We start from the raw sequence: 11968 nt of genomic DNA, 5'->3' as shown, positions 1-11968 counted from the left end.
TATCTCACACCCTTTACTAGTGAAAGTTACTTCATGCCCTTTGTCACAAATTTTACTGATGCTGAGAAGATTGTGTTTGAGCCCTTCAACATACAAGACATCAAGGGATTTCACCTTCCCATGGTTCAGATTTATGGACCCCTTCCCCGTAATTCTGGCACCATTGTTGTTGCCAAATTTCATAGGTCCACCTTTAAAGTCATTTAATTGTTCAAACACTTCCTTATCTCCTGTCATGTGACTTGAGCAACCACTATCAAGAATCCATGGAGTAGAGTCTCCTTGAGCCTTAAAAGCTCTCTGAATAACAAATGCTGCGGCATCTTCTTCATCTTCTACTCTCTCTCTCTCTCTGAACCCAGGCCTGCTTGACAGATTGATATTTTGTTGCTTTCTTCTATCTTGAGAACTGTCTTTCCATCTCATCATCTTCCATGTTTCTGAAAAATCTCTGTTTAACTCTATTCTCTTGTCTTTGTGGGGGAAACATAGTTCTACAATTCCTTGCAATATGTCCAAGGTTGTTGCATTTGTAACATTCAACTATTTTCTCCATAAGGGGTGCAAAAGGATTTCTTTCCACATAACTCCTTGGACCACTGTTGAACTTGCAATCTGAGATCTTGTGTCCAAAAGTATTGCATTTGTAATAATAACCTTGAAAGGTGTACCTCTGCATCACAGGTTCCATCTACCATCTGTAAGAAGCTCTAAAGTTATCAAATGCTCTAGGTCTTTGTTGAGGATGTTGATTGTATCCATAGCTCTATGCTCTCCTGCTTGGCCTTGCCAACTGTGGTTGTTTAGTATGGTTAGTCTTATGGAATATAGATAGATTTTCTCTTCTGATTGGACCAGTCTGCACTTTATCTTTTTGTACTGCTCTCTTGACATTGCCAGCAGTAGTAACATGTGCCTTTCCTCTTTGAGCATTCCTATCATTGACTTTGATAGGACTATGTATTGTTCCCTTACCATTTTCCTTGGTATTTTTGGAAGATTCCCCAACAAATCCAAGAACAAATTTGATGTGAGTCGATCTTTGAGCATTGATGATGTTGGATGCTCTTTTGGAGTAGAGTCATCTTCAATATCTTCATTTTCTAAGTCTTCTCTCTCAATCTCAGTTCTCCCATAGTCTTCAACCTTAGCCTTTAATAAGGCTAGCTCATCTGCATAATCATCAAATTGTGCAAGAATCTCATATTGCTCCTCCAGTTGTGCTTTCAAAGCTACTTTCTCTAACTCAAGAGTGTTGCAGTCAATGGTCTTATGTGAGAGTTGATATTCAAGATCATCTAAGGTCTTCATTGACTTATTGGCTTGATCTCTCAACTCAAGAACTATTTGTTCCTGCCCCTTAAGGTCTTGAGTGACCTTTTTCACTTTCTTCCTTTCTCTTTTAAGCTCTCTAAGGGCAACTGTGAGTTTAGCCTCTAGATGTGATTTTTTATCTTCCTCTACTTCTTCTGTAAAATCTTCCTTACTAGAAGAATCTTCTTTGTTTTCTTCCATATCTATTGAGACCATGAACATAGCCTCATCATCTTCATCATTAGATGATTCTTCAGACTCTTCATCGGATGTGTCACTGCAATTCTTAGAAACTAGACTTTTCTTTTTGTCCTTGTCTTTCTTGTATCTGTTTGAGAAGAATTTCTTCTTTCCCTTGAAATGAATTTTCTTTTCACTTTCATCTCCATCACTTTCTATTTTTCCTTGGTTAGGACATTTGGCTGCAAAATGTCCAACCCTTCCATAGTTGAAGCATTTGAAAGGTAACTTGTCCTTGTATTTTTCTGTTCCCCTTTTCAACTTTCTAGTGAAATGAGTTGTAACCTCATCTTCACTCTCATCAATATCCTCCACAGACTGCTTCTTCTTCTCATTGAATTTCAAATTTTCCACTGCCTTGAAAGCAGCTTGTTTATCAGTGGACTTACCCTTTTTCCATCTCATTTCAAGAGCTATGAAAGTGCCATGCACTTGATCAAGAGTGATAATGTCTAGGTCTTTTGCATCTTCAATAGCTGACACCTTAGAGTCATACTTAGGCAACAAAAATCTCAGGATTTTTTGACAAACAACTAAATCCTCTAGATTGGCTCCCAGACCCCTAATAGAGTTGACCATTTCATTTACATTGGTCATATAGGTGTCAATATTCTCTCCCTCTTGCATCAGTAGACTTTCAAACTGGCCTCTGAAGGTCTGAAGCTTTGCTTTCCTTATCTTTTCATCTTCCTCATAAATGCTCTTCAGTCTTCCCCAAATATCCTTAGCTGAGTCACAATCCATTACCTTAGTCATCACACTCTTATCTAATGCTGAGAATATTGTATTCACAGCCTTTTGATTGTAACAATAAGCCTTCTTAGCTTCATTGTCAACTGGACCTCCTTCAGGTTCCTTGTGCCCAATCAAAATTGATACCCAAACATCATAACCTAGTGAACCTAGGTACGACTGCATTCTCCTCTTCCACAAGATAAAATTAGATACAACAAACTTTGGTGCATGTCCTGAATAACCTTCACCTGCCATACTGTCACTGCTGCTGCCTCTGGATCACTCATTTGTTGATCAAACTGTCTCTGAGTATCGGCTCTGATACCAATTGTTGTAACCCGACAGTCACTGAGAGGGGGGTGAATCAGTGAGTCCAATTTCGATCCTCAAAAATCTGTCTGATGTCTGGCCAAGAAAAACCTGATATACCTGTCTTTATTTTCACACAGTCATATGCACACTCAGCCTCTCATAGGCACTTCCAAGTGTGCACACTCATTCCACATTCCACACACTTCAATATAAAATGTAAACAATAAGCACCCACAACACAGGATTTTTACGAGATTCGATAATTTACCTACATCCCCGGAGTAGTGCCTGTAAAGGCTTCGTACCTACTCAATACACTACTTTTGACTGCACCCACAGTCGGGAGCATCCACACTTAATTTTCTCATGCCGAAGCTGAGATGGCACTAGCAGTGCCGGTACAATGTGTAGCACCCACTACATGGGAGCACCCACTCCCAATGCTTAGCACCCACTAAGCACTCAATAAAGAATATAATTAAATTGGCCTTATATTAATGCCCTACAGTCAAGCTCTGCCTAGCATATACATCCACAGCTAGCTAGCATGCTTACAGTTCATCCACAAATAACTTAGTATGTATACATTCATCAACAACTAACCCTAACATACATACATGCATATAATGTAAATCAAAAGTTAGAGAATCTCAAACCGATTGCCTGGGATGACTGAAAACTTGTACTGACAAGTTTGGTGCTTACACTTTCTCTCTCCTTGGCTTCTTGCTCTTCAAAGTAAACACATCCTTGCTTTCTTCTCTTCCTCCTTGGTTTTGAGTTAATGTATCATTAACATACCTCAACCACCTCTTTTACCTCCTTTAATGGCTTAAGAACATTTATCATCAAGTATTCATGTTCATTCAAGGACCAACAAAGAGGGGGAAGATTCTCTTACCAAAACCATATTATTTCTTTACTCAAAACTTATTTTTCTTGCTTCCATGGTGTAGGGCTTGAAAAAATGAAGAAGCCCAAATCCGAGTTAAAATGTGGGAGATATGACCATTTGAAGTTGGAGTAATGAGATAGCCTGAAATAGAATCTTCGTAGGAGTGGCGTAGGCTACATCGGTTGTGCGTACAATAGGGGCGCAAATCTGGCCATAGATCTCATCAAGGAGAATCTCTTAATCTAGACCGTCCGATTAAAATAACCGATAGTAAATCTCAACCACAGATTTGAATAAGATAGTCAACTAATGACGCCATGATGACGTCAACGATCAGCTGGCACTTTTTGTTGTCGATCTTTGATTGGTTGCTTTTCCGGATTTTAAGGGAGCTTGTCTCCCACTCACAAAAGTGAAAGGCTTATCGACTGTTGGATCCGAATCCTCCATGATGGCTTTAATCAGATCTCAGGAGATCCTTAATATCAGAATCTTTTTTATACCTTCTATGCACGTGCGAAACACCACAACATACCTTGATAAGGTGTAGCGCCAGTGAATCAAGGATTATGCACCTAACCAATCAAATCCTACGAGCAAGCATCTATCTCGTCCATGTTAGCGCAAAATCTCAACAGCCTTTGGATGGGCATCAAGCCTACGTGGTCGAATCTGGACCATCCATTTCACTTCCCTTTACTCCTCTTTATTACAATCAAGCCCCTGCCTCCATTAATTTCAATGCTTAAAGACCCCTTGCAACTCAAACCTTCAAAATCTTGAAATTACACAAAAGCCCTTCAAATTTCAAAAATAAATTCTGAAAAATCCACCAACACCGAGAGCAACTGATGGATTTTCAGTTTGGATCTTCAAATCGGCTTTACGGAAACACTTATAACTTTTTCATACGATATCCAATCGAGATGAAACGAAGTGCGTTGGAACCATAACTAGACGTTCTACGACTTTCCAAAAGACTCAATCATCTGACTCATCCATGTAAAAAGACCAAAATGCCCCTAGACATTTCCAATGATGTATCTTTCTCATACAGAATCGGAATGCGATGAAATTAGAACCAATGAAAAGATAGGATTTTTATCGTATTGGTACATGGAGAACACTTCCTTTAAAAAATTCATCTTCAATGTCGAAACTACCCTCGATTGCCACAAATGCCTTAACTTCTTCATACGGTATCGGAATGCGACAAAATCAGATGCACTGGACTAGATAAATTACAATCTATATTTTTTTTGAAGAAATGATCTTTCAAAAATATCATTTTCACTGTCGAAAATACCCCCAATCGTAAATAGACCAATTTTATTAGTTTTGACCCAGAAACCCGCACCACATACTAAGGATGTATCAAACCATTCTATGCATACCAAGGAGTTTTGTTATCTCATCGGTGACACTAAACACTGTCATGTCATCATTGTCATCCACGTCATCCAAACTGAATACGTCATCATCGTCACGTGGTCGAGTTGCTAACAAGGACAACCATAAAACAACATTTCCCTTTCAGCTCGACTAGTATCTTGTCTCCTAGGTGAACTATCTGTACTAGCAGAACTATTGCTAACAGCATTCAACCCACTGGTTTGAGCAACACTTGTACTAGTTGATCTACCAGGAGTAGCAATAGCAGTAGCATTGGCTCTAGCCTTACCCTTATCTAGAGTATTAGTTGTAGCATTAGCAGTGGCACTGTCTTGCCTATCACTGCCATCACTAGAAGCATTGGTGGCAAATTTACATAGCCCATCACTTCTCTTGAAATGAATCTTTTCCCTCCTGTTACTTTCTAAATCATGATCCATCTACCCACTATTCTGGCCAACTGCATAAGTTTTTGGGGTAGATTTATTGTGATCTTTTGTATCTCTAAAAACCACATCACTAGAGTATTGGTTTACTTTCCACTTTCCTTCTACATCACTAGGATTGTCTTCAAGGTTATAAACCACTATTTTGATAATATCGACCCCATCTAAACCAAATAAATTGAGTGTACTGGCATCATCTGTCACTTCCACATGTACTTCATCAGAAGTCTCACATTTGACTTTAAACCTCACATTACAGCCTTCAGGGATATGGTTGATGACTGAATCATATGTATCACATATCATATCCAAGTGGTAGTAAAAATCAAGGTCAACAAGCTTTGTGTGGACTCTCCCACACCAACTAAACTGAATAGGACACTTCACAACCATTGCTGCAAAATTTTAAGGTTAGATTGAAACATATATTAACACAAGCATGAAGCATGACAAATTCATAAGACCACCAGAAGTGAAAAATTCAAAATAATCTTAAAAAACATGGAGTTTCTGAGATTGGCTGATTTCTGAGACTTTCTAATACACATGTGCAGTAGAGAAGAAAGCACAAACAAATGCAAACATACATGTAAGAATTACTGTGTACCTATCTTCCCTAGACTATATGTATCTTCACATTAGCTCTGAGATTGGCTTACTTCGTTTACTCTTGTGCATGTATAAATGTTAACAAATCTATGATTTTGTGTCTTAGAAAAAACTATTTCAAAATAGGACAAAACTTTCTAATGTATCCAAACTCATTCCTACTTCCAACACAAGGTCAGTAATCCTTTTACACCATGTGAACATAAGGTTAGTAATCCTATTACACCATGTGGGTAGGGTGGTAGAGATTTCGCATGCCTTTAATGGTGGTCGATTGTTATGGGGATTTTTGATTAGGAGAGAAAACAGATGTAATGGCAGAGAACTCAATTGGTTGGCCCGGAAACTTGATAATACTAGCTATAATTAAAAATAAATCAGCTAGATTGACAAACCAATAAAAAATTAAAAACATGGTTAATTATTAAAACTACTGACTTTCTCCTTAATATGTGATTAGTTATTAATAACCCAGGAATCCTAATAAAATGCAAGAGTTCTATATTTTATGAAGGAAACCATGCCTACAAGCAGAGAATCCAATATATAAAACAAATCAACATAATTATCACCAATGGAAACAACAGATATCTAGACCCCCTAGATCTTATTATACATGTATTGAAACGAGAACCAATTTTCCTTGGTAACTAGAAACAATGGACCGAAATGTTGATGTTGCATTTGTTGCAACGAAGTATCAAAGAAAAATAAAGGCAAGTCATAGGTTAAATAGAACTTCCAAGAAGAAACCAAGATAAATTTTAGAATGGTCAACTGAAACAGCTAAATGATCTTTAGAGAATAAGGCTGACAAACCGAATTACCTTATCTTGACTTAGGAGTGTTCTTCACGGATGGAATGTAGATTGTAATTAGCAGCAATGAAGGTAATAATCAAACCCTGTTGAATGGTCTCTAACCCTGCAATTTTTAATGGAGATCTCATAAGAAAATTGGATAAATTTTAAACCTAGTGCAAATCGCAGGGTATGAAATTACTTGAAATCCTTCCTTCCTTCTCTTCTCGGTTGTTGAATACACACATATATGAGGGGAAGCCAAGCAGCCCTCACTCATTGCACGTCGGATTGCTCAGTACCTCATCGCCCGTCGCCTGGGAGGATAAGGGCAACTTCCATCTTAGAATAAAGGGAAGCCAAGTAGCCGTCAACCATCATCCTTCACGTTCCGAGTAACCGTCGTCAGAGAGGAGAACGTCGTTGGAGAGGAGGACCTTCTTCGAAGAGGAGGACCTTCGCCGGAGAGGAGAACCTTTCGTCGAAGAGTTCGTCTTCGTTGCTCGCTACTTGCATACTCAAAACTGAAAGGATTGAAAGGGGAAGATAGGGTTTTTTGGAATAAAGGTATGAGGGCTTTTTGGGGTTTTCAATTTGTTTCAATGAAAGTAACGGCTTAAGCCAAATAAGATGCTAACGGTGTGAACTTTTTGGGTTTAAATATAATTTTTCAATTTTCAAGGGGGATTATGTAATTATGGCAAACAACAGGGGAGGTAGATGTAAAAATCCTTTTTTCATTATATAGAGACTTGCACAGGACATATAGATGATGAAGTTTGTGGCACATAAATCACTATAGGGTTGATTAGGAAATCCAAAGTTAGCAAGAATTGTTGCCTTCAACTTGTAAAATTGGGACATGACTGTCACAATGCAATGGTTGAAGCACTTGGATTGATTCCTATACAAACATCATATCCATTTTATAACAAGTACCAATTGTTTAAGGTAGGTCTTTCCAAGGCTGGTGCAGCGGTGTGGAACCAATGCAAGAAAGATACTCTTCCCCCTCTCCCTAGTATCAATTAGTGAAGATCAATGTAACTAAAGTTTTTTAGAGAGAATAGGATGAATATGAAGAAAAAACCCACTTGTTAGTTTTTTTTCTACATCATCTGATAAAAAGTTTTCTATTATTTTCCAATGATTTCAATTTCAAAGATTTCTTTAATTTATCTCGCAATTAAGAAAATTAAGTTGATACTACCATTTCCCTCATAAATCAAATAAAATGAAAGTTTCTCCTTAATTGTTTCTTCTTGTAATTCAAATAGCATCATATCTTTATTTTCTATAAAACTAGGTTGGCAGATGCATTACATGTTTAATATAGTTGTTGTTAAACATAGTTTATTTTCGAGGTCATGTTAATATTCGTTGTGCTACCAGACACCTCCTATGAAGTTTCAAGATGCTTACTTTCGTGGCAAATATAAGTTACCCTCATCATCCATAAACCCCAAAGCAAGTCGGACACCTTCCGTCGCCTTGTCCCGCTTTCCTCCTATGACGATTACGCCCATCTTATCAACCTCTTCGCCGACAGTCTCGACCCTCCTCTCCTTTGATCCTCTTGTTAAGTACCTAATGTATAACTTCCTCTATTATCGCATGTGTGAATATGTAAGTAGTTGAGTCTGTTATCACATGTGTAAGTGTGTGTAGGTGGTCGAGTTTGTTACTACATGTGTAAGTGTCTGTATTTAAGTTGTATGTAGAGGTGGCAAGTAGTGGGCAGAACTTGAACGTGGGAGGTAGAGTCATGGTAGGTTATAACCGGAAAAAATTTGGCTGCTACCTGGGTTGCAGCCAAGTAGCTGCAACCCCATACTGATAGCCAAATAAATGGAATAATTCACTTCCCCTAGAGTTCACAAATACCCTCCTAGGTTATGGTATTTTCCAAACTACCCTTATAGATTCTATTTCTTTGGCTACCGGAGGGGTTGCAGCCCGGGCAACAGCTAAATTTCGTTTGTTAAATAACAACTGCATAGCGTAGTTAGTGAATTGTGGTGGGTAAAAAACCCATGCTCACCAAGAGGTCTCGGGTTCGAGTCTCTTGGCTGTAATCTATTTCCCCTCCCTAACTATCAAAAATAAAATAAAAAATTAATAAAAATAAAAAAATATTTCGTCTGTTATAACCACCTTTCTCTTGTAACCTGTTGAAACATATTTACTAGAGAATGGAAAAATCATGTCCCACCGAAAAAACAAAGAGGAGTCATGCACATGATTAAACACCTAAAATTATCTCTCTTGAGATTGAGATTGAGATTGAGATTGAGGTTGGCCCCTCCTAATTAGCCACGATGTTCATTATTCCTTGTCTTAATCTACTCCTACAAGATAGAGGAAAAAGGGAGAAACTTTGCACGTACCAGCTCTCCTATGTTTCTTGTACATGTATCCCTATTTTTTGTACATCTTTTTCTTCTTCTTTAGACAAATCCAAATCTTTCCTTTTCCTCTTCTTTCGTTTTGAATCAAATCCGATTCTATTTACGGTTTAGGGTTTGTGAGAGAAATGAAAGAATTCTTGAGAGGCCGCAGAAGAGGAGAAAACAAGGGTCATGGAGCTTGTGAAGAAGACAACACAGTACCAATCAGGAGCTTCCAAGGCTAAAGGTACTCCTTCACTCCAACTACTTGAGATAGTTAAAGAATTCTTGGATGTGGTGGATCAAGCATGGGTCAACATCGCTCGGAATCAGCAGAAGAAGGAGGCAAGTCAAGTCTTAGGGGCTCGGGCTCGTCTTCTAGTGATTCAGACGGTGGTGGTTCCTGAATCCTAAGAGAAGCCTTGGATTGAAGGGATTTGATCAGTGTTTTTTTTCTTTTGTATAGTGTAGAGATTTATGAGAAGTGTAATCAGGAGGAATCAAGGTCCCTTGCAACCCCAAACCTTAACACTTTGCAGAGGGAAAAATGGTGGTTTCAGTTGTTTTGTGTGTGGAATTTCTAGGGTTTCGGGAATGTAGATTCAATTGTGGTGAAGGAGGGGGAACGCTTGTGGCTTCTAGAGGAGAGGAAGGAGACGGGGGAGACACGAGGGTGAGAGTTGGAGACGGGCTTCAAACCCAGAACCTTAAGGGGACGTTTGGTTCGATTTATCCATCGGACCAGATCCCAGGGAATCAGTTTCCGGTTTAAATTAAATCGTTTGGTTCATTTTTGTGAAAAATCGGTTCGGAGTCATGGTGGCCAGTAGAATCAGGGTAACCAACTAAAAACCATGATTCATCCGGATTAACCTCAATAGGTTAATCCGGAATCGAGTCACGGTTCCAGAGGTTCGTATAAAAGCGATGGATTCAACTGGAGTTCATTTCCACATCATCCTGCGATTCTGCCGGTGAAGTCCGACCGAGGTTCAGCGACGGTGAAGCAACAGGTAAAGATTCTGCGATTCTTCTTCTTCTTCTTCTTCTTCTTCTTATTCCGCTTCTTCTTCTTCTTCTTCTTCTTCTTCTTCTTCTTCCTCTGCTTCCTCTGCTTTCTCGTCTTCGTCTTCTTCCGCTCATCTTCTTCTTCTTCCTCTTCTTCTTCCTCTTCCTCTTCCTCTTCCTCTTCCTCTTCCTCTTCGTCTTCGTCTTCGTTTTCTTCTTCTTCTTCTTCTTCGTATTTTTATTCTTTCTTCCTTCTCTTTTTCTTCTTCATTATTTGTGTCTAGGGTTTCTAACATTTACCCTCTGGCCATGACAGCTCGCATCTGAGAAGAACACCTAAAACCGAGTTGATTGAAGGTGAGATTCCCCTCTTATTTGTATTTTTCTTTGTATTCTTGGGCTTCATTTGTGTTTTATTAGGATTATTGAAGTTCGGTTTCTATTTTTCAGGTTGTAACTTCATATCTAGGATTTACCCTATTTCCAAATCAGACGATCGACTCCAAGGTTTGAATAACTAGAATCGAAGATTGATTTAAGGTTAGATTTCGACATTTATGTGATTTTTTTCTTCTTTGGAACCGTGTTCTTACTGTAATGTAAATACGGTTTCAGTTTTTCTTCTTCTTCTTCTTCTTCTTCTTCTGAATGAATGAATGAATGAATGAATGAATATGAGACGGTTCCAAAATTATTCCACATGACACTAACATTTTCCTTACTGAATGAATAACAAATGTTCTGCCATTCGATGCCCCCAACTTGAATTACAAACTACCCCTACTGAACCTCATCTCTGATAGAGCAACACATCACAGGATTGGAATTAAAAAAATAAAAAAGAAGAAGAAGAATAACTACTCTTAACTTTCCTTGTTCTGGTCTAAAAGAAGAATTTGCCATTAGAGAATTAAACATCATCCCATACAGGGAAAAAGCAGTTTCATGTTTTTCCTCTTTCCAAATTTGGTTTCTGATAATTTTACAAACACCAACAGGCATAAAACTGATACTGACACTCAAAATAATTCCTTTTGGATGGTAATATAAATAATTCGGAAACAAAAATATCAATCAGTGTTGTACCAAAAGAAGAAATATAAATACCTCTGAAACAGCCATGGAGTCAGAGTTCCAACCACTTTTGTCAGAATCCTCCAAATCAGTACCGATTAGATTACCTTCTTCATTCAGAACAGGCAATCCTCGTCCTGCATATAGGAGATAAGTTGTTACTAGAATGAAACAGAATATGGAAATAACATGGATTGACATGCTATAATACTATAATGCAATGGGATTTTTGACTCCATGAGGCTGCTCCTTTAAGTACTCAACTGCAAGATACTGCTTTTCTACAACTCCAATTCCTCTTGATTTATAATTGCAGTAGTGCCCAAAAAGATGTATGGTGGGTGTCAGGAACCAGATAGAGAGGAGAAAAATTCCTAATTATCATACTTATAGGACCTGCAGATTCCAACTTTAGTAACTTACAAATATAGGTGTAAAATAAAAGTCAATTTTACAGGAAAAGAAAACAATGAAATAGAAGTAACCATTTAGCTAATCACAGACAACTGAAAACAGCTATTACCTAATGATCAAGTGAGAAATTCTGGAACCCCAAACTGGACAGGAGATTAACTCATAATGGAATGTTAAAAGTAGAAAATCAACCCAGAAAACTATTTAGGATATCAAAACTGATATGAAAAAAAATCAACACATAAAATTATTTAAGATATCAGAACTGGTTTGAAAAAACATTTGCAGAAATGAGTTCAGTCAATTTCTTATAAGTAATATGAATCCCATAAAATTATCTGC

The 11968-nt window shown here is 38.1% G+C and overlaps 1 long non-coding RNA gene across 1 annotated transcript; it reads left to right on the top strand.

The window, feature by feature from the left end:
• The first annotated feature begins 10042 nt into the window (after nt 1–10042).
• Nucleotides 10043–10722, top strand: LOC122085889. Its single transcript, XR_006142263.1, has 3 exons — nt 10043–10143; nt 10455–10495; nt 10589–10722. It is a non-coding gene; the product is annotated as an uncharacterized LOC122085889 (long non-coding RNA).
• The last annotated feature ends 1246 nt before the right edge of the window (nt 10723–11968 follow it).

The sequence above is a fragment of the Macadamia integrifolia genome, chromosome 8, assembly GCF_013358625.1.
Source record: "Macadamia integrifolia cultivar HAES 741 chromosome 8, SCU_Mint_v3, whole genome shotgun sequence".
Classification (NCBI taxonomy): domain Eukaryota; kingdom Viridiplantae; phylum Streptophyta; class Magnoliopsida; order Proteales; family Proteaceae; genus Macadamia; species Macadamia integrifolia.
This window is presented reverse-complemented; position numbering and strand designations above follow the sequence as displayed.